Consider the following 22615-nt stretch of genomic DNA (forward strand, 5'->3'; position numbering starts at 1 on the left):
GAAGGTGGCTTCAAGGCCATAAGTTCTAGAACCAGTACGGAGCACCCTAACTTGTGAAGTACCCACGTCACCTCTGGGAGACCCCTGGGACAGATACGACCCATGAGAGGGCCACGCTCAGGGACAAACCATGTGCGTGGTACGAGAAGAAGGTAGATACACTCCCAGGGTGAGTGACTAGAAGTTGGGGCGCATGAGTTGGCACCCAGAAAGTCACCCCCTCGCGCCAAATGCACTTCGAGAAAGGAGGGTTTGGACGATGCATTAACCCTAAGTTGGGTTATGGCGCTGTAAGGCCCTCCACGAATAGTCGCGATCAAGTGAGAAGAACACGTGGCAATAAGCACTGAAAACATCAAGGCTTTCTTAAAATTTTACTAAGGTACGCGTTAATTCAGTTAAGATTTGAACGTTCCAAGGAATATTTTTATACGATTTCAATGCGCTTTAACGCGTTTTAAATGCGAGAGGTGTATAAAAAGGGACCTTGGGACGTTTGAAAGGGGATCCAAGTTTTGACCTAATTCTCACATTTTACATAGAGCACAAACCGTAGTTGTTTTCGCTGCGCACCCATTGTGTGCACAAGACGATTAGGGCAACACAGTTTTAGTCATTCAGTTATTTTTCTACCACCTTCAGAGCATTCTTTACGGTGTTCTGATACGGAGGTGCGTCACCTTTGATGTTTCTCGCTAGCTGACTTGATCGTCGGAGTGCAAACGGCCGCGAGGGCACACCTTTGTTCACTTCTTTTCAGGTACTCACAGACGGAGCGAAACGATGTTGCCCTAGCTCGCGAGGACAAGCCACGCATAAAGACGACCCTGGTCAACCGGCGGGAACATTTGGTGCCCACCGTGGGGCCGATATAAAACATTAGTCTCATTACACAGTTTTTCAGTTCCAGTTGCAGTCTCCAACCGAGTTTCAGTTCTCAAATCGCACGTTAGTCAAGAAGGCTTCCAGAAGCCACGAACATGAGACCTGCACGCGCTAGGAGTGAAGAGATGACCATGCAACAACTCATGGGCATGATGCAAGGGCTGCAGGAAGCAATGGCAACATCGAAAGCGGAGCAAGAGCGCATGCAGGCAGATCTCACAGCATCGCGAGAAACGATGAGCTCCACCGCGCCAATGAGGAGCTACGCCATGGATGGCGCGACGTAGATGAGCCTGAGACTGCCACCCCACCCAGAGAATTCTCAACACCATTCTCACAGGCGATCCTAGAGACGGCAATCCCCAACACATTCACGGGGCCCAAAGTAACCTTCACAGGGATGGAGGATCCTGAGGCGCACCTCACTGCATTCCACACACAGATGATGCTGGTAGAAGGTTCTGATGCTGTAAGATGCAAGCTCTTTATGAGCACTTTGACTGGGATGGACATGGATTGGTTCATCAGCCTCCCAGAGGGTCACATCACGTCTTTTGCACAGCTTTTGCGGCTATTCAGAGAGCAGTATTTAGCCAACAAGGCCCCAGCCCCAGTCTCATACGACCTATTCGACGTGAAGCAGTATCAAGGGGAGACCTTGAAAGAGTACATAAGCTGCTTCGGGGCACAAGTGGTGAAGGTGGGTACCATAGACGAACCCATGATCGTGTACGCATTCAGGAAGGGGCTGTGTTCTGGGTCTTTCAGCAAGTCGCTCAATCGCAGCCGCCCCAAAACTTTTGCTGAAGTAAGGCGTCGGGCGGTAGAACACATTGCCTCTGAGGGCGAAGCATACGAGAAGTGCACGACTGCTGCGCCCACACAACCGAGAGCGCAGATGCGCGCACAACTTGCTAGAGTCCACGAAGCCACTACAGAAAGAAAGAATCAAGATAGGAGGCACACCTACGAGACAAGGAGAACCCAACCTAGGGGTCGATTAGAAGGAAGGAGAGAAGGAAATAGACCCCTAAGGCACAACTTTGTGGTGGAACATAAAGACCTCATTATTGTGCCCAAAATAGCTGACAAGTTGAGGCCACCGGTGAAGTCTGACAAGATACTAGGACCTCACAAGGAATCATGGTGCGAATTTCACGAAGCATTCGGACGCTGTACCGTCCCGTATCCGGGCGTTGACAAAGTCAAGGTCAAAGTCAACGTCGGGGGTCAAAGTCAACGTAAGGTGTCGCCTAGGTGAAGGGACGCCAAGTGCCAGCGTCGCCAAGGTAAGGCGTCGCCTAGGAGAAGGTGTCGCCTAGGAGAAGGCGTCGCCCAAATAGGGCGTCACCAAGGTCAAATGTCACAGAAGCGAGGCGATCACAGTGTGGCTCCCTGATACCCATGGGTAGGAAAGACCATGGAACATATCGCCTAAGGACTTTTGCTGAAATTCGACGTCGGGCAGTGGAACATATCGCCTCCGAAGGAGAGGTGTTCGAGAAGCGAACCACCGTCGTGCCCTCACGCCCGAGGGCACACACGCGGGTTCAGCCCGTCAGGGTCAACGAGACAACGACGGGAAGAAAGAGGGGAGACGCCCCTATGAAGCCAAAAAACCCCAACCCCGGGGTCCAGCAGGAGGGAATCGCCCAGTCAGAGAGAGGGCGAGGCCGCGCGAGATACAACTTTGTAGTGGAGTTGAAGGACTTGATCGCCGTGCCTAATATAGCTGATGGTTGAGGTCGCGCACGAAGACGTCCCAGGTCAACCGAACGGAACATTTGGCGTCCCTCCGGCTGTACTTCACAGTAACAGAGCGGGCTATCAGCTCTGTGCTTGTCCAGGAGCAGGACCAGAGTCAAAAGCCCATCTATTTCGTGAGCAAGGCGTTCAAGGCGCGGAGGCGAGATACCAGGCGCTGGAGAAGGCAGCGTTGGCGGTAGTGTTTTCAGCCAGGAGGCTCCGTCATTACTTCCACAGCTTTACGGTGGTAGTAATGACAAACCTCCCTATACAGAAGGTGCTGCAGAAGCCAGATGTGGCCGGAAGGATGTTGCGCTGGGCGGTGGAGCTGTCCGAATTCGACATCCAGTATGAGCCTAGAGGATCCATCAAAGGGCAAGTGTATGCAGATTTTGTGGCAGAACTCTCGCCCGGAGGTGAACAAGAGGTGGAGGTGGGCTCACAGTGGTTGCTCTCTATCGATGGCTCTTCCAACCAACAAGGGAGTGGTGCGGGAATAGTCTTGGAGGGACCCAATGACGTACTGATTGAGCAAGCTCTGCGCTTCGCCTTTAAGGCAAGTAATAATCAAGTGGAATACGAAGCTCTGATCGCAGGAATGCTCCTGGCCAAGGAGATGGGCGCGCAGAACCTCTTGGTGAAAAGCGATTCCCAACTGATTACGGGGCAGGTGTCGGGTGAGTTTCAGGCGAAGGACCCACAAATGGCGGCGTATCTGAAATACGTCCAGTTATTGAAGGGAGCATTCAACGCTCTTGAGCTGATACATGTCCCAATGGAGCAGAATGCCAGAGCCGACTTGCTTGCCAAGCTGGCCAACTTCGGCAAGGGGGGTAGACAGAGGACAGTGATCCAAGAGACGCTCAAAGCTCCGCGTAAATTCGTGGAAGATAACAGGGTGGATGTCCTCCAGATTTGTACAACAAGAGGAAGGCCAAGGAGTCATCGCTCTTTGACCCAAGATACGCTAAAGATGCCCCGCATCAGCACATACGCGGACACGCCCGAAGAAGGAAGGCAGATGCAGATATATGCCCTAGCCGAGGGAGACACCTGGATGACGCCATACAGACGGTACCTGGCGGATGGGGCTCTCCCAGTGGAGCCTAAAGAGGGTAAGAAGGTCAAGAGAAATGCCGCAAGATACACTCTGGTGGACGGAGTGTTGTTCAGGCACGGGTTCACTCACCCTATCTTAACGTGTGTAAGTGGCGACGAGTGTACCAGAATAATGGCGGAGCTCCACGAAGGCATTTGCGGGAGCCACGTGGGGGAAGGTAATTAGCTTCTAAGGTGATACGCGCAGGGTTTTTCTGGCCAACGGTAAAAGAGGATTGCGCGCGACTCGCCCAGCGCTGCAAGCAATGTCAAAAGCACGCTGACTGGCACAAGGCGCCGCCAGAAGAGCTGCGATCCATATATAGCCCGTGGCCTTTTCATACCTGGCAGATGAAGTACTTGATCGTCGCCATCGAGTACTTCACCAAGTGGATAGAGGCAGAGCCCGTGGCACAGATCACTGCGCACAAGGTGCAACACTTTGTGTGGAGGAACATTGTGTGTCGCTTTGGCGTACCTAGGCGTCTGATATCCGATAATGGAACCTAGTTTGCCAGTCAGCAGTTGAGAAATCTTTGCGCTAAGGTAGGCATCAAGCAAGTGTTCGCGTCAGTCGAACACCCCCAGACCAACGGACAAGTAGAGTCAGCAAACAGAGTTTTGCTGAGGGGGCTAAAGAGAAGGTTAGAGAAGGCCAAATGGGCGTGGGCGGAAGAAGTACCAAGGATCGTATGGGCATACCACACCACGCCCCAATCCTCTACCATGGAGACGCCTTTCAGTTTGGTGTATGGGTCGGATGCGATGATCCCGGTAGAAATACACGAAAGCTCGCCACATTTTCAAAACTTTGTGGTTGAGGAATCCAACGAAGATAGGCGGGTGAACCTGGATCTACTTGACGAAGCGAGGGAGGAAGCCAGAATAAAAGCCCAAGCGGTAAAGAGAAGATGTACTGTCCCATATCCGGGCGTTGACTAAGTCAAGGTCAAAGTCAACGGCTGGAGAGTCAAAGTCAACGCAAGGCGTCGCCTTGGTGGAGAGACGCCAAGAGGAAGCGTCGCCAAGGCAAGGCGTCGCCTAGGTGAAGGCGTCGCCCAACTAGGGCGTCGCCAGATAAAATAGTGCTAAAGTAAGGCAATCACGGTGTGGTTCCCCGATACCCATGGGTAGGAAAGACCATGGAGGGAGCGACGCCGTGGGAAGGCCTCAGGTCCCAATAGCACGGGGCAGCGGTAAAGAGAAGGAAAAGGTGGCTTCAAGGCCATAGTAATAAGTACCAGTGAAGGGCAGCCTGACTCGTAAAGTGCTCCTGCCGCCCCAGAGACGCCTGTGGGGCAGATACGACTCAAGAGGAAAGTCACGCCCAGGGCAACCGGGTGCAGAGTACAAAAGGAAGGCAAATACGCTCTCAAAGTAAGTGACTAGATACTTGGGTGCATGAGTTGGCACCCAAAAAGTCACCCCTAGCGCAGTAGCACTCCCAAGCAGAGGACTCACACGTAGAGACGTCCCCAGATGGGCAGAAACGCCCCCAGATGGGGTCATGGCGTCGTGAGGCCCTCCACGTGTACGACAGCCATGCCAGAATAGAAACACCCTTCAGTCAGGTGCCAGGTAATTAAAATTCAATATAGTTTCCCTTTCGAGCATTCAGGTACTATAATGGCTCCCGAGCGTTTCAACGTCTTAAATGCGCTACGTTTTCTAATTAAGCGCTTTAATGAGTGCGTTACGTTTGTAATTAAAAGCGCTTTAAATGCTTGGGTAGTTTAAATAACGTGGAGAATGTTGGAAAAAGGGTTGGAACTTTCGGCAAATTTACTAGAGAACTCTCTAGTTGCTTGCTCGTGCTTCAAGGTTACGTACAAGTGACTGGGGAATATTTTTGCCTAAAGGAGACAACACGCACATATACACAGTTCTTTCACCACCTTCAGAGTACCATACGCGGTGCTCAGACACGTAGGTGGACAGTTTTTGGTGTTTCTTGTTGGCTGACTTGAGCGTCGGAGTGCACACGGCCGCTAGGGCGCCTTTTTGTCCTCTTTTTTGCAGGAATCCACAGGCAACCAGTGGGAAGGAGTCCCTAGCTGACGGTTGAGGTCGCGCACGAAGACGTCCCGGTCAACCGGACGGAACAGAAGAGTAGAGCGACAATATAGCTCTAAGGTAAAGCCACGACAGTTTCAATTTGGCAACCTAGTTATGAGGAAAGCCCATCCATACGAGCTGGAGAATAAGCTGTCTCCAAGTGGACCGGACCCTTTAGAATTACTGAGGCTAAGGGAAACGGTTCGTACAACCTAGAGACCTTGGAGGGGGGTCCCATCCCACGCAGTTGGAATGCAGCCAACTTGAAGTTTTATTTTAGTTGATTTATGTAAGCAGCAATGTAACAGTCTTGTTAAAGGGGACGCTCTTTTTCCCTTTCCGGGGTTTTTTAATGAGGTCACCCAAATAAAGAAAAACAAGTTTGAGAAAGAACCTTGCCTTGGTTTTTAATCTTTATCTTTTCCCCGTTTGAAGCGGCGATAGGCGTCACCAAGAAAGAAAGGCGTCGCCAAGAAGAAAGGTGTCGCCGAGAAGAAAGCGTTGCCAAGGTAGAAGGCGTCGCCCAAGCGCAGGCGCCGCTAAGAAACATGACGGAGGAAAAACGCACAGTATATGAGGTGTGTGCAAAAGTAAAGCGGCGTTACGGAACATTAGTAGAGTTAAATTTACAAGCAGTGTTCGATACAAATGGGAGTAATGCGAATAGGGCAAACATTATTACTAGCCATGTGCTCATACAAAAACACAAACTTCAATGGCCGCCGGAATCAGCACGGGAGGAAGACGAAGCCCCGCTCTCAGTCCGCAGAGCCCGGGTAAGTCGTGACCTCCGCTCTTGGTTTATCTTCGAACCTGCACCAAGGGAGATGAACGTGTCAGAGACACCATGAAGCAAAACACACACAGATAGAAAGCAACAAAGGCGGAAGTTTATAGGGCAGTGACTCATACATATATAGTTCTCAAGGGTTCCCGCGTTGAACTCCAAACTGATCAAGATGGCGGAGTCAAAACTTTCCGCCTCAGCAAGAATCCGGCAAACCACCTGGTCATTCGGGGCTAGCTTCTTGAAGGGTTTGGATTTGAGGGCCCTCGTCTCCCTCACCCAGTACAGTGGAAAACCATCTAGGGCGAAGGGAACGAGATCAGAGCAACAAATTTTGAAGAACCTGCCCTTCCACCCAGTGAATGAGTTTTGGAAAGGGGTCAGGAGAACCCTGCTAGGAACGTTACTAAGGGTCACCCAGAGGTTATTTCTTTGCCTCTTCACCTCAAAGAAGTGAAGAAAGATATCAACCGAGGGTGCACAACCTAGAAACCCGAAAAGGATGTCAAAGGCTTTAACGAAAGCCTAGCTATTGGGATATAACTGGGCCGGAGCAGCATTGATCTCCGTCAGCAGTTCCTTCTCAAACCTGGAGAAGGGCAGGCGCACGCCGATGGTCTTGAAAACCACCTGATAGTAATAAAAGAAGAGGTCCCTGTTGTTACCTTCCCCGCGTCAGAGGATGTCCAATCAACCATTAAGGGCACCCCCATGGTTCAGAGAGTATCACGTCAATAATGTCAGCAAGGAATGACACGTCACCAGGGTGACACGTGGACGGCGTGGGCGAGACCTTAGTCTTTGCGCTGAAGACAATTCTTTAGCTTAAGACTGGGGGGCTTGTGTACCGTCCCGTATCCGGGCGTTGACAAAGTCAAGGTCAAAGTCAACGTCGGGGGTCAAAGTCAACGTACGGCATCGCCTAGGTGAAGGGACGCCAAGTGCCAGCGTCGCCAAGGTAAGGCGTCGCCTAGGAGAAGTCGTCGCCCAGTTAAGGCGTCACCCAAATAGGGCGTCCCCAAGGTCAAATGTCACAGAGGCTAGGCGATCACAGTGTGGCTCCCCGATACCCATGGGTAGGAAAGACCGTGGAGGGAGCGACGCCGTGGGAGGGCCTAGTGATAGCACCAGTGTAGGGCAGCCTGACTCGTGAAGTACCCCTGCCGCCCTAGAGACGCCTTTGGGACAGATACGACTCAAGAGGAGGGTCACGCCTAGGGTAGCCAGGTGCAGGGTACGAGAGGAAGGCAAATACGCTCTCAAAGTGAGTGACTAGATGATTGGGGGCATGGGTTGGCACCCAAAAAGTCACCCCTTGCGTAGTAGCACTCCCAAGCAGGAGGACTCACACGAAGAAACGCCCCCAGATGGGGCCAGGCACCAGGTAATTAAAGTTTAATACAGTTTCCGTTTCGAGCGTTTAAGGTACTATAAAGGCTCCCAAGCGTTTTTAACGTCTTAAATGCGCTACGTTTTATAAATAAATGCGCTAATTAAATGCGCTACGTTTTATGATTAAAGGCGCTTTCAAATGCTAGGGTAGTTTAAATAGCGCCTAAAATGTTGGGAACGGGGTTCGAACTTTTGGCAAATTTTCCAGAAACTCTCTAGTTGCTTGCTTGAGCCTTGAGGTTACGTACAAGGGACTAGGTAAAGATCTTTGCCAGAGGGAGAAAATATACACCAGACATAGTTTTCCTTTTTGCCACCTTCAGAGTACCATACGCGGTGCCCCGATACGGAGGTGCTTAGTTTTTGGTGTTTCTTGTTGGCTGACTTGAGCGTCGGAGTGCAAACGGCCGCTAGGGCGCCCTTTTGTCCTTCTTTGCAGGAATCCATAGGTAACCAGTGGGAAGGAGTCCCTAGCTGACGGTTGAGGTCGCGCACGAAGACGTCCCAGGTCAACCGGACGGAACCTTTGGCGACCACCGTGGGACCGATATAAAACATTGGTCCAATCACAAGTTTGAAAAGATCTATCAGGTCACGATAACGATCGAGAAAACAGTGAAAAATGGCCAGCACTAGACGAGCTACCGCACGCGCTACGGGAGAAGAAATGTCCATGCAGCAGGTCCTAAAGATAATGAGGGGGCTGCAGGATGATATGGCAGAGTCAAAGATAGATCAAGAACGCATGCAGGCGGATCTCGACGCGTCCCATGTGAGGAACGAAGAGCTCCGGCGCGTTAATGAGGAGTTGCGCCGGGGTCTGAGGAACAACCAGGGGTAGCACGAGAACGAAGAGATGGAGCATCTCACCCTACCAAGGGAATTTTCCACTCCCTTCTCGCAGGAGATCCTAGACGCGGCGATCCCCAACACCTTCGCAGGGCCCAAGGCGATTTTTACCGGGATGGAGGACCCCGAGGCGCATCTCACGGTGTTCCACACGCAAATGGTGTTGGTAGGCGGCTCTGATGCCGCAAGATGCAAGCTCTTCATGAGCACTTTGACAGGAATGGCCATGGATTGGTTTATCAGCCTTCCTTGCGGCCATATCACCTTTTTTCAGCAGCTGTCCCAATTGTTCAGAGAGCAATACCTGGCGAACAGGGCCCTGCCGCCGGTCTCCTACGATCTGTTTGATGTGAAGCAATACCAAGGGGAGATATTGAAGGAGTATATCAACCGCTTCGGGTCCCAAGTGGTGAAAGTGGGCACGACGGAGGAACCCATGATTGTGTACGCCTTCTGGAAAGGCGTGTGTCCTGGCTGAAGAGAGCCTTCGTTGCGTTTAACCTGGTGCATGTCCCCAGAAAGCAAAATGCCAGAGCTGACCTGCTCGCCAAGTTGGCCAGCTCAGGCAAGGGGGGAAGACAGAGGACTGTAATCCAAGAGACCCTCAAAACGCCGCGAAAGTTTGTTGCAGACAACAGGGTGGATGTTTTCCACGTTAGTACAGCAAGAGGAAAACCAAGGAATCATCGCTCTTTGAGTCAAGATACGGCGAGGGCACCCTGCATCAGTACTTACGCGACCTCGGCAGAAGAAGAAAAGGGTGTACATGTGTGTGCTTTAGAGGAAGGCGACACATGGATGACCCCTTACAGGCGATACCTAGAGGACGGAATCCTCCCAGCGGAGCCGAAAGAAGGCAAGAAGATTAAGAGGAATGCCGCAAGGTACACATTAGTAGATGGGATATTATTAAGACACGGGTTTATGCACCCCATCTTGACGTGCGTGAGTGGCGACGAGTGCACCAGGATAATGCCTGAGCTCCACAAAGGTATTTGTGGGAGCCACGTGGGAGGAAGATCCTTGGAATCCAAGGTAATACGTGCAGGCTTTTTCTGGCCAACAGTAAGAGAGGATTGCGTGCGATACGCCCAGCACTGCAAGCAGTGTCAGATGCACGCTGACTGGCACAAGGCGCCGCCAGAGGAACTGAGATCCATATACAGCCCATGGCCTTTCCATACTTGGGGAATTTATATCTTAGGCTCGTTCCCATTGGCGATAAGGAAGATGAAGTACTTGATCGTTGCCATCGAATACTTCACCAAGTGGATAGAAGCCGAACCAGTGGCACAAATCCCCGCGCACAAGGTACAACACTTTGTTTGGAAGAACATTGTATGTCGTTTGGGGTACCAAGGCGTCTCATTTTAGACAATGGCACCCAGTTCGCAAGCCAACAATTGGGGAAGCTATGTACAGAAGTAGGAATCAAGCAGGTATTTGCCTCAGTCGAACATCCCCAGACAAATGGACAGGTCGAGTCAGCAAACAGAGTTTTGCTGAGGGGTTTGAAACGCAGATTAGAAAAGGCTAAAGGGGCGTGGGCACAAGGATTGTATGGGGTTACCACACCACGCCTCAATCCTCCACCATGGAGACGCCTTTCAACCTGGTGTATGGATCGGACGCCATAATCCCTGTGGAGATCCACGAGAGCTCACCTTGTTTCCTAGGTTTCGTGGCAGAAGAGTCGAACGAAGAAAGGAGGGTGAACCTGAACCTAATAGATGAAGCCAGAGAAGAGGCGAAAATTAAGGCTGAGGCTGTGAAGAGAAGAGTGGAGCGTTAGTACAGCTCTAAGGTGAAGCTACAACAGTTTCAGGTTGGTGATTTGGTCATGAGGAAGGCTCACCCTTACGAGTTGGAAAACAAGTTGTCTCCAATGTGGACTGGACCATTCAGAGTGACCAAAGCCAAAGGGAACGATTCGTATAAGTTAGAGACCCTAGAAGGGGGCCCCATCCCACGTAGTTGGAATGCGGTGAATTTAAACTTTTATTTCAGTTGAAAATTTTGTAAAGGGGACACTCTTTTTCCCTCCCGGGGCTTTTTTAACGAGGTCACCCAAATAAAGAAAAGAAAAGTTTAAGATATTCCTACCTTAGTTTTTCCTTTCATGTGAGATCAAAGATCAAAGAAACAAAGACGAAGATGAGGCGTCGCCAACATGAGGCGTCGCTAAGCAAAGGCGTCGCCAGGATAAGGTGTCACCAACATGAGGCGTCGCCAAGCAAAGGCGTCGCCAAGACGAGACGTCGCCAGAAGCAGGCATCGCTAAGAAAGGAGGCAGAGGCCAGATGCAATGCAAGATAACAGGTATGTCCAGTGAAAGCTAAAATCTAGGTGCCTAGTCCTTGAGAGGGGTTAAGGGATTCCTTCGGGACGCCCCCTCCTCAAGTATGAATAGCTAGCCCCAGTACCAAATGTCAGTATAAGTTAAAATCTGGGAGCTTAGTCCTTGAGCAGGGGTTAAGGGATTCCTTCGAGACACCCCCTCCTCAAGTATGAATAGCTAGCCCCGGTACCAGATGTCATTATAAGTTAAAAATCCGGGCGTCTAGTCCTTGAGCAGGGGTTAGGGGATTCCTTCGGGACGCCCCCTCCTCAGGTTTGTACAGCTATCCCCGATGTCTGGTGTTTTAGACACCTTAAGGACGATACGACACTGACGTAGTAGGCATCTACTCAGGTGTGGGCACCAAACGCAAAGAGATAAGGGCTAAGTTGCCTTGGTGTTTTAGACACTCCATGGACGATACGATGCTAATTGTATAGGCCTCTCCATGGGTGTGGGCACCAGAGCACGACTTTTGTCCCAAGTGTCTAGATACGCTGAGGACACCCAGAGCAGGTCCCTCCTCGAGCATGGGCACCCAGTACAGTTGAGATAAGCTGATGTGATTCCAATAGCCACATAGAACAAGATTCTTGACATTTTTAGGAATCACCTTGAGCTGGAAAATATAGAGGCACTTTTCTTAGAGTTGGATCATTGTTCTAAGACAAGAACTCACCAAAAACTAGTACCAAATCCCAAACTCATTTGGATGAACCAAATATTGTCAAATTGAATCAACAAAGGAATGAAAACTGGAATGACCGAACAGAATTAAACAACAATTCATATGAACCGGACAAAATTAAGAACAAAAACAGAACAAAGTGCTGGAAAATAGAAAAACCAAAACTAAAAAACTCAAGAACACAAAGCAACATGAACAATTGAAGAAGAAGAAAGGAAGGAGAAGAGAATGCTCATGAAGATGGAAGGAGGATGGATGATCTCGCCACTAGAAGTGTGGAATGCTCCTAGATGAGAGTGATGCCGCCACTTGAGGACTCCATTGATCCATCAAGATAAGACTAGAGAAGAAGGCTCCAAAAGCTCTCCAAAGGTCACTCAAAATTTGAGTAGAGTTTTCTTAGATTAATTCCAATCTGAATTTTACAAAGAGAGCACCTCTATTTATAGCCTAAGGTGCTGAAATGTAAGCTACACAAATTCAAAAAAACTCCCTCCCAAAAAGCTTCTAGAATTTGCGCCTAAAACAAGGCATGAGGAAGGTGTGATCCTTTCTCTCACTTTGGCACCTCCTTATTTACTCCTACACCTATCTACTAATACACCCCCCCTAAGACTCTTAACTAAAGACTAAAAGATGCTTTAACAATAGAGGTTTCTAATGTTTCCCTCTAAGCACCTTTCTAAACAATATTTATTTAAAACTTGGCCTTGCCCTTCATGGGATGGTCTTTGGTCTTTTGTGGGCTTTGGCCTTCTTGGGCTTGGGCTTTATGTTTTGCAAAGATTAACAAGAAAAACTTTAAATGTGAAGGCGAATGATCTTGTTCTTCATTATAAAAAGCCACCTTTAGTTGATTCTCATCATAAGCCCTCCTCGCCCTCGAGTGATGTCGAGGCCACAAGAGAACAGCTAAGCCCTCCTCGCCCTTGAGCGATGTCGAGGCCAAAAAGGAAAAGATGAGACACCTTTCACCCTAAGCGATGGTAAAGCCAGCGATGCCTTTGGTAGTAAGGGCTTGGGGGCTCAAGAAAAGTAAGCGAAGAGTAAGGAGGAGATGAAGGAGGGAAGCATGGGTTACCAAAGGTAGGAGAAATATGCGAAGCTAAATCCTCCTTTACCCTTGGGCAACGATGAAAGAGGTGATGCCTTCATGGGGAAGATTCCTCGCAGATACGAAAACCAAATAAGTTTCTTAGTGGAGAGACTAAGGGAAAAGTACACATCACGACTTAGAAAGGGAGAGTAAAAGAGGAAGACACGTAGAGAGTTAAAGACGAAGCAACAAAGAAATGCCACGAAGGCCAATATCAGTTAAGCCTTTGATGAAGAAAGGAAAACAGAAACAGATAAAGCGCGAGCAGAATTGAAAGCAGATAACATTTAGGCAAATTCAAAAGTTATAATTACAAGCAAGGTTCTTGATAATTACAAGTTAAGCAAAAGAGCAACTATCAAATAAATCTGTTAAGATACAAAATATAGGTTATTCGTCGGGGCCCTCCAAAGGCAAGAGCTTGCCATCAACCACTTCGTTCAAGGGGCTGCACACAGTGACGTCGATGCCCGGGTTCACACAGGCAGCTTGAACAAGAGCCTCAGCAAACCCTTCGGCGAAACTAGAGGCAGACTCCTCGACCAGTTTCTCCTCAGCAACCTTGAAGTTGGCAGCTTGAGCGGTCATCTCTTGGTCCTTGGAGGCCAAGGCAGCCATTAACTCTTGAACCTTGGTTTGGAGGGTGGCATTTTCAGTGGCTAACCAGGCGCATTTGTCAGTCTTCGACTCGAGCGCAACCTTAGTTTTCCCCAGTGTCTGCTCCCGATCCACACACTGGTCCTCAAGTTTCTTTTGTTGCGCCTTGGAGGTCTCCGCCGCTGCCTCAAGGTCAGCAATCTTTACTCGAAGGGGCACCACCTGAGTGAGGAGTTCGGCGTTGGCTTGCGACACCTTGTGCAGCCGTTTGTTGGCCTCCTCCTTCCCCGTTTGGGCTACCCTCAGCGAGGTCTTATACGCGTCCTCCTGACGCCCCCAGTGGGTGGCCAGCTTCTCCTTTTCTTCTTTTAAGGAAGCAACTTCCTTCTCCAGTGCTCGGAAGGCGGGAGCTTGGGCAGCCTTAGCCCTGGCCTGCATGTGCCAGGAGTGGGCGCAAGACATGAAGGGGCCCATATAGTAGTATAGACTTTCCCTCTGGGGCCCTTCAGCTTGACTGCCTGGAGACGCCCTACCCAAGAAGCCCCTCAATGAATCTTGCATGGGAAGAGGGAGTTCTGGTGCAGGTGGAGGAACGCCTGTGGGCTCAGTTTCAACTCCTCCCTCCAGATCCATTGGTTGGGGAGGAGAGGTGGCGCTCGGAGGATCCTCCCTCAAAGACTCAGCCCCATGGGAGGAAGAAGTAGCAGAAGTAACTGTCTGAGGGGCATGTTGAGTTCTTTGTCGCTTGAAGACCTGCCCCTCAGCAGAGTCTTCGTCATCAGAAACCACCTTCACTACCCTCTTTCCCTTGTCAAGGGGGGTTGATGAAGGGGCAGCCTCGACCAGCGCGAGAGGCATGGCCGCAATAGGTGGTGGCGAGCGGGGAGGTTGTGCAGGAGAAGGTTGAACTGAGGGAGTTGGTAGAGTCGTGGCTGATTGAGAATGAAGATTGGGGTGTACTGGAGGTTGGTAGGGGGGATGCCGAAGCCCCGTCTTTGAACTTCAGTACCTGAGCCAGTCGCAACCATCGTTGCTTATCCATCTTAGAATCTGCACCAAGAAGACAAACATGGTAGAGGTTAGGCACAAGCTAAAGTTGAAACATGAAAGGAGCAGATAAATCATGCATCAAGCAAGAATCCAACAGAAGTAGGGAATAGAAGGTTATGGGGGGAAGCTCTCATACTTATGTATTGTTTTAGAGCTTCAGCGTTGTACTCTAGACTTATCAGGGTGGCGTTGTGATGACGTGGACAAAAGAAAGGTTGGCGGTCAAGAAGTCAACATAGTCGCCGTATGCAGAACCGGCGTTCTGCAGTATACATAATCGGTTATCGCCGAGATGTGTCACCGCCAGGATGAGTCATCGCCCAAGAGAAGGACATCGCCTAAGCAAGACGTCGCCCAAGCGAGACGTTGCCCAAGTAAGACATCGCCCGAAGAGTCAACCCGCGTGACAGAAGCATTTCGCAGAGAAGAGGGCCCACACGATGGAATAACCCTAAGTTGGGTGGCGGCGCCGTGGGACCCTCCGCACAGAATAAACGATCAAGTCAAAGGGGCACGTGACAATGCCCACGTACTCATTAAAGATCTCCAAGGAAGGCTGCATGCATGACACGTGATTAATTAGGGCACCCACGAAGTATGATGGCGCGAGAGATACGGCGCTCAAGTTAGAACCCAAGCGGCCACAAGGTTATTCATTGCACTCCAGATAAGGGAAGTCCACGTGCCAGATACGCTCAGATCCTAGGAATAGTGGCGCAAGGACCTTCTTCAAGGAACCCTAGATAAGAGTAGCAACGCAAAGGTAAAACCTAGTTTCCACCTATATAAAGGGCACTAAGAGCCCTAGTAAGGGACAGTTTTACAAGCTTTAACCTAGTTCTCATAGTTACACAGAGCACTAAACCCTAGTTGTTCTTGATGGCGCACCCACTGTGAGCACAAGGCAATTGGGGCAACACCATTCTAGTTCACAGTTTTTAGTCACTCAGCACAGTTTCTTCGACCATCTCCCAAGGGTGTGTCACTTCGATGTTTCTCGCTAGCTGACTTGATCGTCGGAGTGCAAACGGCCGTGAGGGCGCCCCTTTGTTCACTTCTTTCAGGTACTCACAGACGGAGCAAGACGAAGGTGCCCTAGCTCGCGAGGACAGGCCACGCGCAAAGACGATCCCGGTTCGCCGGACGGAACACTAGTCAAGATTTGACAAGCCTCTCGATCGCTCGATGTCAATTCGTCCAGCGACTTGGGCTTATCGGTCTTTACCTCCTTCACCCAGTACAGAGGTTTGCCGTCAAGGGCGGAAGGGTCGTAGTCGGAGCAGCAAACCTTGAAGAACTTGCCTTTCCACCCCTTAAAGGATTGCTGAAATAGAGTCAGGAGGACCCTTCCAGGGATATTGCTGAGACTCACCCAGAGGCTCTTCCCCTGTTTCTTCACTTCGAAGAAATGTAGAAAGATGTCGACAGAGGGTGCGCACCCGAAGAACCCGCACAATACGCCAAAGGCCTTGACGAAGGCCCAACCATTGGGGTGCAGTTGGGCTGGGGTGATGTTGATCTCCGTTAGCAATTCCCTCTCGAACCTGGAGAGGGGCAAGCGCATCCCTATACGCTTGTAGACCACTTGATAGAAGTAGAAGAAGGGGACGCTGTTGTTGGCCCGCTCGTCCCCACACACAGGCTCCCCTAGAGTACAAGGGAGCACTGCAATGTCATCATCGTGCCTTTTCGCGAAGGCACAATGATCGTAGGTGCTTGGCTCTCCTACATGATCCCTCCAAGCTTTCGTGGAGACCAGGCTCGAGCACTCGTTGAGCAGCTCGTCCGTAGCCCATATGTAAAGGGCCCTATGGTTGACTCTGGGGGTGGACGGTTGGCCGTCATTTTGGTACGGGCCATTGACGAAGAAGCTGAAGAATGAAAAAGAGAAAAGGGTTCAGGAGGTAATGATGTGATTCCAATAGGTAGATATGAATGATTCTTGACATTCTTAGGAATCATCTTGAGTTGGTTATGAGATAGGAACTTTATCATAGAATTGGATCAAGGTTCTATGAACAAGAACTCACCAAAACTAATGCCAAAACACAAACTCATATGGAAGTTCCACATATTGTCAAATTGAACCGATTGAATGGAAAGAAAAGGCAAATGCACCGATTGAACAACACAAAAACTAGTTTGCACTGAACAAAAGATAAGAAAACTGAAATTGAAGTGTTGGAAATTAAAAGGCACCGAACCAAAAACAAAGAAGAAGAAGAACATCAACTGGAAAAAGAAAACGCCGAACCAAAATACAAGAACAAAAGCTTAAGACATGAATATCAAAAGAGAAGAAAAGAAGGAGAAGAGAAAGCTCATGAAGATGGAAGAATGGTTGAATGATCACGCCACTAGGAGGATGGAGACTCCAAGATAAGTGTGCAAGCCGCCACTTGAGGTAACCATGGAACCATCAAGATAAGACTAGTGAAGAAGGCACAAAGCTCTCCAATGCTCTCTCAAAAATTGAGTATAGTTTCTTTAGTCTAAATTCAAATCTGAAATGTACAAGGGCAGCACCTTTATTTATAGCCTAGAGGTGCTGAAAATCAACCTAAGAGAATTCAAAATTCCCTCCTAAAAACAAATGCAACCGACGCTTAAACAAGTCATGAGGAAGGTGTGATCTCTTCTCTCACTTTGGCACCTCCTTATTTACTCCTACACCTATCTACTAACGCACCCCCCCTCCTAAGACTCCTAACTAAAGACTAAAAGATGCTTTAACAATAGAGGTTTCTAATGTTTCCCTCTAAGCACCTTCAACCAAAGAAATTACAAAAAGAGAAAATAAACATCCCCTAGCTTCTAAAGCTTTGAACATGCTTCTTGTAAGCCTTTGGGGTGGGCTTTGATCTCCATGGGCGTCCTCCATTTGAGCCTCAACCTCTTCTTGCTCTTGATGATTGGCCTCCATGTCCACTTGAGCTTGATCTCCATCATACTCCCCGAGTTGGAGAGAATTCGAGCACGAATTCTGGAGACCTACAAAAAAAGGAGTTAGATCGCTGACATTAAAAGTATGACTACCTAAGAATGTATCAGGCATATCTAACTCATAAGCATTGTCATTAATCCTCTTGAGGATTTGGAAAGGTCCATCCCCTCGAGGCATTTGTTTGGACTTCCTTTGAGTAGGAAAACGGTCCTTCCTCAAGTGAAGCCAAACCCAATCTCCCTCATTAAACAACAATGATTTTCTCCTTTCATTGGCAAGTTCAGCATACTTGCCAACCTTCTTCTCAATTCTCTTCTTGATGTCTTTATGCAAAGTTTTCACAAAAGAAGCTTTTTCATCCCCATCTTTGCACAAGACATCTCCAAGAAGGGGAATAGGAAGAAGATCAAGAAGTGTTAAGGGGTTAAACCCATAGACAACCTCAAAAGGAGAATGTGAGGTGGTAGAATTTACTACACGATTATATGCAAACTCAACATGGGGTAGTAAATTCTCCCACACTCTAGGATTCCCCGAAATAAAGCATCTCAATAGTTGTCCCAAAGTTCTATTCACCACCTCGTTTTAACCATCAGTTTGTGGGTGCCAAGTGGTAGAAAATAAAAGCTTAGTCCCAAGCTTGCCCCACAAGGTCTTCCAAAAGTGACTCCAGAACTTGGGATCTCTATCGGACACTATAGATCTAGGGATCCCATGCAAGCGAACCACTTCTTGGAAGAAGAGGTTTGCAATGTGGCATGCATCATCCACTTTGTGGCAAGGAATAAAGTAAGCCATCTTTGAAAAACGATCCACTACCACAAAAATGGAGTCCTTTCCCTTTGATGTCATGGGTAATCCTAAGATGAAATCCATAGAGATATCAACCCAAGGCATTGAAGGGATAGGAAGAGGAGTATATAAACCATGGAGATGCATCTTAGACTTAGCTTTGCGGCAAGCTATGCATTTATCACACAAACTATGAACATGTTTATGCATATGAGGCCAAAAGAAATGTTCATGCAACACATCCAAAGTTTTAGCAACCCCAAAGTGACCCATTAAACCCCCCTCATGAGCTTCTCTAACAAGATATAATCTAATAGAGCATTGAGGAACACAAAGACGTTTTCCCTTAAAAAGAAAGCCATCTTGTACAAAAAAATCTTTGTGTCCTCCCTTAAGACACTCTTGATAGATGAGAGAAAAATCAAGGTCATCATGATAAATTTCCTTAATGTGATCAAAGCCAAGATATTGAGAGCTTAAAAGATTTAGCAAAGTATATCTTCTAAAAAGTGCATCCGCCACAATGTTTACTTTGCCTTGCTTGTGTTTGATCACATAAGGAAATTGCTCAATGAATTCCACCCACTTATCATGCCTCTTGTTAAGCTTGTTTTGGCTTTTCAAATATTTAATAGATTCATGATCACTATGTATCACAAACTCTTTGGGAAAAAGATAGTGTTGCCAAGTAAACAAAGCCCTAACAAGTGCATATAATTCTTTATCATAAGTAGAATAATTGAGATGACTTCCCTTCAATTTCTCACTAAAATAGGCTATGGGGTGGCCCTCTTGAAGGAGAACAGCCCCTATACCTATGCTTGAAGCATCACACTCAATCTCAAATGTCTTAGTGAATTTAGGAAGGGCCAAGATGGGAGCATTAGTCAATTTTTCTTTCAAAGTTTCAAAAGCTTTTTGTTGTGCTTCTCCCCATTGAAAGACCACATCCTTTTTCACTATGTCATTGAGTGGTGCGGCAATGGTACCAAAGTTTGGGACAAATCTTCTATAGAAAGAAGCAAGTCCATGAAAACTTCGGACCTCATTCAAAGTTTTCGGTGTAGGCCAATTTTGAATGGCCATCACCTTTGTTTTGTCCACATGGACCCCTTTGCAACTCACAACAAACCTTGGGAATTCTATATGATCAAGAGCAAACATACATTTGGCAAGATTAGCATACAAATGTTCCTTCCTAAGGGTTTCTAAAACTTGCCTAACATGCAACCTATGGTCATCCAAAGATAAGCTATAAATGAGAATGTCATCAAAGTAAACAACAACAAACTTACCAATGAATGGTTTAAGAACATGATGCATGAGGCGCATGAAGGTACTTGGTGCATTAGTTAGACCAAAGGGCATAACTAACCACTCATATAAACCAAAGTTGGTCTTAAAAGCCGTCTTCCATTCATCACCCGGTTTGATACGGATTTGATTGTAGCCGCTTTTAAGATCAATCTTTGAAAAGATTTTTGAACCATGTAATTCATCCAACAAATCATCTAGTCTAGGGATGGGATGTCTATATTTAATGGTAATGTTATTGATGGCCCTACAATACGAACACATTCGCCATGTGCCATCCTTTTTTGGCACTAAGATGATAGGCATACCACAAGGACTCATGCTATCTTGAACCCACACTTTCTCAATCAAAGGCTCAACTTGTTGGCGAATTTCCTTGGTTTCACTTGGATTGGTCCTATATGCTGGACGGTTTGGTAAAGAAGAGCCCGGTATCAAATGAATTTGGTGCTCAATCCCTCTCAAAGGTGGAAGTCCATTTGGAGGATCTTGAAACACATCTTGAAACTCTTCTACCAAATTTTCCAAGCAATGAGGACTGTACCGTCCCGTATCCGGGCGTTGACAAAGTCAAGGTCAAAGTCAACACCAAGAGTCAAGGTCAACACAAGGCGTCGCCCAGGTGAAGGGACGCCGCGCATCAGTGTCGCCAAGGCAAGGCGTCGCCTAGGTGAAGGCGTCGCCCAACCAGGGCGTCGCCAAGATCAAATATTACTAAGGCAAGGCAATCACAGTGTGGTTCCTCGATACCCATGGAGGGAGCGACGCCGTGGGACGGCCTCAGGTTCCAATGATTCGGGGGAGTGATAAAGAAAAGAGAAAGGTGAAATCAAGGCCAAAGCAACTATACAAAACCACAAAGCGCCTAGATGCGTGAGATGCAAGTCACATGGCATCATGGAAAACAGGTGGAAGAGGCTGTGGGAACAAACATTCGGTAGCAAGGTGCTCACAACAAAAGAGGATGAGGGAAGAGTCTCCTTACCGAAGTATGTGGTCAGGGCGTGAGCGTTGTATTCGCTCGCAACAAGCTTCAATGTATCAAAAACGATCCCAAGCCTAGCAAAAGCCTTGCTTACCTCCCTGTCAGCAGGAGATAGCTCTTCCAGGGCTTTGGCCCTAAGCAGCTTAGGGCGCTCCGTCCAATAAAGGGGGAAGCCGTCCAAGGCTGTGGGGTCATGCTTGGCGCTGAACACCCTAAAGAATTTTCCTTTCTAGTTTTTGTAAGAGTTTTGGAAGAGGGAGAGGAGGATCCTGCCCGCGATCCCGGAAAAGCTTACCTAGAAGCTTTTCCCCTACCTCTTCACTTCGAAGAAATGCAAGAAAACATCCATGGAGGGAAGGATGCCCAGGTGCCCGCAGAGAATTTGGAAACCCCTCACAGATGCCTAGCTGTTGGGGTGGAGCTGGGCGGGGGCTGTATTAATTTCAATGAGGAGTTCCCTCTCGAAGGGGGTAAATAGGACACGTACCCCTACGCGTTTAAACACTGTCTGATACATAAAGAAGAAAGGGTTCCCCTTTCTAGGTCTGTCCTCCACGCAGACAAGTTCCCCAGGCCTACCGGGACGGACGGATATGTGAGCGTCGTGAGTGCGGCAGAAAGCGTTAAAGTTGTACAGGTGGGGGTCCCCACGATGAGCATCCAGGTCTTGGAAAGTAGTCAGGCTGGTGCACTCGTTCAAGAGCTCGTCGGGGGCCCATGGGTAGTAGGCTTTGTAGTTGGACTTGGGGGTCTGGGGGGAGGAATCAGACTTCGCGTTCGTGCGCGTCATGGTGTGAATAAATAGCTGGAGAAAGAAGAAAGGAAAAAGGTTTTAACAAGTGTAGACAAGACAGGAAAGGGAGTGAACCCCAGGAAACACCACCCACGCGAGAAAACCCAGAAAGAAGGAGAAGGGAACAGAGAAGGAAGGAGAAGAGGAAGAACGCAGTGATGCATAAATGTAAACAGTCCCAGGAAGTTCAATAAATCATGCAATGCGACGAAAGAGAAAAGTCGTGGATATGCAAAAATCATACCTTTGCTGTCAAAGCGAGGGAGGAAGGAGAGCACGGGAGAGAGAGAGCATAAATTGCAGAGAAAAGGTGTGAAGGCGATGAACAGTGCAGAGACGCAGAGGGAATGAATGTAACAATGGGGTGAGCGCGGGGTTTGGGGTAACTTGAACCTTACATTTGCAACCCAAGAGGCGCTAACCAGGAGCCGTGAGATCGTGCCGCTTGTCAGAGGATCAAGTGCCCAGGGGGAACGCAAGGGACTCTAGAGGCTGGCCGCACAATGAGCCACGTGGCGCGCGATTAAGGGTAGCCCCAAAAGGTGTTATTTTCCCCGTTTCAGAGGATGTCCAATCAGTCATTAAGAGCGCTCCTATGGTTCAGAGAGTGTCACGTCAATAATTCGAGAATTGTTGAGTCAGCAGGGAATGACACGTCATTCGGGTGGCACGTGGACGGCGTGGGCGAGGCCTTAGTCTTTGCGCTGAAGACAAGTCTTCGGCTTAAGACTGGGGGCTTGTGTACCGTCCCGTATCCGGGCGTTGACAAAGTCAAGGTCAAAGTCAACACCAAGAGTCAAGGTCAACACAAGGCGTCGCCCAGGTGAAGGGACGCCGCGCATCAGTGTCGCCAAGAGGAAGCGTCGCCAAGGCAAGGCGTCGCCTAGGTGAAGGCGTCGCCCAACCAGGGCGTCGCCAAGATCAAATATTACTAAGGCAAGGCAATCACAGTGTGGTTCCCCGATACCCATGGGTAGGAAAGACCATGGAGGGAGCGACACCGTGGGAAGGCCTCAGGTCCCAATGATTCGGGGGAGTGATAAAGAGAAGAGAAAGGTGGCTTCAAGGCCATAGTAACAACACCAGTGTAGGGAAGCCTGACTGGTGAAGTACCCCTGCCGCCCCAGAGACGCCTTTGGGACAGATACGACTCAAGAGGAAGGTCACGCCCAGGGTAGCCGGGTGCAGGGTACGAGAGGAAGGCAG

Source organism: Phaseolus vulgaris, chromosome 3, assembly GCF_051622355.1.
Source record: "Phaseolus vulgaris cultivar YP4 chromosome 3, ASM5162235v1, whole genome shotgun sequence".
NCBI lineage: Eukaryota > Viridiplantae > Streptophyta > Magnoliopsida > Fabales > Fabaceae > Phaseolus > Phaseolus vulgaris.